The 3559-nt window shown below is 48.2% G+C and overlaps 1 long non-coding RNA gene across 1 annotated transcript; it reads left to right on the plus strand.

Annotated features, from left to right (window-relative positions):
- Positions 1–953: 953 nt before the first annotated feature.
- On the plus strand, positions 954–2820 carry LOC138658131 (uncharacterized). The gene is made up of 5 exons (XR_011317354.1): positions 954–1032; positions 1699–1767; positions 1851–1923; positions 2266–2325; positions 2435–2820. It is a non-coding gene; the product is annotated as an uncharacterized lncRNA (long non-coding RNA).
- Positions 2821–3559: the final 739 nt, after the last annotated feature.

A 3559-nucleotide genomic window follows, 5' to 3' on the forward strand; every position in this document is an offset into this window, starting at 1 on the left:
TAGTGAGCTGTGGCGCCTGGTGGAGTGCTGAGTATCTCGCCACTGGTAGACACGGTTCTGCAGGTAGTCCTCGGTGTCCCTCAAAAATTTGGATCTTTTTCTCTTCTCCAATTCCAATCTGTGTGACCGTAATAGCTCCAGATTCTTTGTCTTGAGTTCCTGGAATTCTTCCTGAGGCAGGGTACTGGTCAGTTGACTCTCGATCGCGTTGATTTGGGCATTCACTGTTTCCAGGTTCTTTTGAAGGTAGGAAAGGGTTAAAGTCATAAGGTCCGCGGAACATTTGTTCAGAATATGTTCAAACTTCGTGCAATAGTCTTTATCTTCCCTGAAGAAGGTCGGTTGTAAGGGGAGCCGCAATCCCCGTGGGATCCTCTGGACCCGGAGGTATTCAGCTATTGTAATAATGTGCAGTTCTAGGTTAACTGCTCTTCTAGACTCGCGTTCCAAGTCGCGATTCTTGAGTTCTTTGGCAGGAATCTGAAGAAAGTCGCTGGGCGCGGTAACTTTGGACAGAATTTCCGCCGCCTCTGTTGCGTTGAAGGAGAAGGTCTCACTCGACATCATCCAAGGTGCTCGTGGAAGGATAGAGCATGTAATTGCGGTTTGGCCTATGTAGGGGAAACCACACAAACAGTGAGGGATAGGGTGGCCCAACATAAGTCCACGATCCGGTGTAATAAGACGCACCTCCCCCTTCCGTTTCATTTTTCTGCAAAAAATCACAATATAGCTCAACTCCGATTCCAGGTTCTTGAACAGGTTGACTTCCCCAGAAGGGGTCAAAACCGCACCAAAATGCTTCAGAAAAGGGAAGCATATTGGATATATACGCTACAAACCCTTGAACCTAGGGGATTGAACAGGGACTATGATGTATCAGCTTTTTTGTAAAATACTGTGTACGTTTTCATCGTGTTTTAATTGTATATTGACCTGTTCTCTTGTCCTGTTTTTAACTGTTTCGTGTCTCTTCTTTTTCAGAATCGTTAGTCACACCCCACGTTTTGAGCACTGGCCTTTCCTCACATGGTATAGTATTCACAAAGCCATCTCTATGTAGAGTGTTAGTTTCATCTCTACACAGCGTTCCAGTGTGACCACCATCTAATGAACCTTTATCTCTTTCTCTGACTCTATATCATGACGCTGCTGTCCTAGTGTGCCTCCCTTACACTCGGCTACTATTGGGCATCCTGCCCGGTATCCCCTATCCTGTGAGCCGGCACCCCAGTGCTCTGCGCAGATGCCGCCTCCCCTTGGCTTTCCTCCCCGGTATTTTCTATTTTCCACGCATGCGCGGTCCAAGCTGGCATTACACGGCCTAGTCCCCATTGGCCGACGCTTCATTCCTCTGCGCAGGCGCCGCCTCCCCTCGGCTCTCCTCCCCGGCTTTTGGCCCGCACCACGCATGCGCGGTCCCGGCGGTCATGTGACCCGATGACGCGGCACATCAGCTGACCTAATGGCGGCGGGCACTTAAACCCGGAAGTGCTGCCGCCTGTCAGCAGTCCCTGGGAGTGACGCTTCTTCAGCTGTCCGGTGCCTGTCCCTGTGGAGTCCTCAGGTATAGCAACGCTCTTCCTTTTGCGATGCTCTCTCATCCCTTCTGCCCTCTCCTCTCCTTATCCTTACCCCTCTTGCCAGTTTATATCCTGGACGGCCCAGTTACCTTTTTTCTGCCTTTTGTGTCTTTAGCGCTTCTGCCATTGCGAGTCACTCGCCCTTCTACTAGCGCCCTGCTCCTGCAGCTCCAGTTTCTCCAAGGTAACCGCCGCAGTTCCTAAATGTACCCCCCTACCTTAGGCCACTTGTCCTGGGTCTTACTTTTTATTACCTTTGTCATTCAGGCGCCCTGCTCTCCCGGACTGTGCCTATTGTTGGCACCCCTGTGGGCCCACATTCACTCTTCGTGGCTTCCAGGTACCTCCAGGGGGGCTTCTAGTCTTCTATTTGTCCTTATTCATCTCAATCTCCTCTATATTTGTCCTTCTTCTCCGTATTTGTCCTTCTTCTCCGTTTTCTTTTTTTCTTTTTTTTCTCCTTTTCTTTATCCTCAGATCTACGGGCAGTATTTCTGGCCTGTAGGTTTGATTCCCGCTCATACAGATTCCTGGTGGTCTCAGACCTGGACTAGTCTCAGCATATAGCATGCCCACCCGGGCCTCACATCTAGCAATCCTATACAATACCTACTATATGGCATGTTTATGTGGTTCTACATGTTCTGATTATGTGCTCATATCTTTTGTTTCCATGTCATAGGCACTTCAGCTCGCACCTTAACCCTCTGATCCCGCATTTTGGGTAGTCACCTCATTCGCAGTATCCTTCATTGTTCTAGTGGGGGAGGTTATCACATAGCCCATCTAGTTTCTTTACTGGGACTTGAGGTCATCATTTTATCATATTCCTTTCCTTTACACGTTCACAGTCCGTAGTATCTCCTGTAACGAGGCTCACGACTCACGGGACACCAGGCCGGATCCATCCTGTCCGCCACAGTCGTTGTGTGTCTCTTCTCTTATGATGTAGTTATTCTTCTCAAATATTATGTATTATGTCTGTATTGAGATTGTGCATCATGTTACCTTTCTTAACAATATGTCTTTGTATTCTTACATATGTATTGCAGTATTCCAGTATCTGTTTCTGATGAAGGTCTGTTAAGTAGACCGAAAACGTTTAAATTGTGGATGCACCCAATAAACGAATTGTTCACTTTCTATCATACAAAAAGATCTCCTGAGTGCCAAGTATTTATTGCATTGATTTGATGGGTTGGAAACCCAACTTGCGCACCTCCTAGAAGCCAAGAGTGCCGTGCTCTATATTATAACAGACCGGACATTCAGCGTCTCCCACTCAGACACCACCTCCTCACCTCGTCCCTATCTGTCGGAGTCCCACAAGGTTCAGTCCTAGGGCCCCTGCTCTTCTCCATTTACACCTTTGGCCTGGGACAGCTCATTGAATCTCACAGCTTTCAGTATCACCTCTATGCTGATGACACACAGATCTACATCTCTGGACCAAATATCACCTCCCTAATTAACCAGAATCCCTCAATATCTGTCCACTATTTCATCCTTCTCTGCTAGATTTCTGAAACTTAACATTGACAAAACAGAATTCATCATCTTTCCCCCATCTCACGCAACCCCCCCCCCACGAACCTATCCATTACAGTAAACGTCTGCCCACTCTCCCCAGTCCCACAAGCTCGCTGCCTCGGGGTAATCCTTGACACTGATCTCACTTTCAAACCACATATCCAAGCCCTTTCCACTTCCTGCCGACTTCAACTCAAAAATATTTCACGGATCCGTATATTTCTCATCCAAGAATCTGCAAAAACCCTAGTCCATGCCCTCATCATCTCTCGCCTTGGCTACTGCAACCTCCTACTGTGTGGCCTGCCCTCAAACACTCTTGCACCCCTCCAATCTATTCTAAACTCTGCTGCCCGGCTAATCCACCTGTCCCCCCACTATTTCCCGGCCTCTCTGCCAATCCCTTCACTGGCTCCCCATTGCCCAGAGACTCCAGTACAAAATCC

This window comes from Ranitomeya imitator, chromosome 1 (assembly GCF_032444005.1).
Source record: "Ranitomeya imitator isolate aRanImi1 chromosome 1, aRanImi1.pri, whole genome shotgun sequence".
Classification (NCBI taxonomy): Eukaryota; Metazoa; Chordata; class Amphibia; order Anura; family Dendrobatidae; genus Ranitomeya; species Ranitomeya imitator.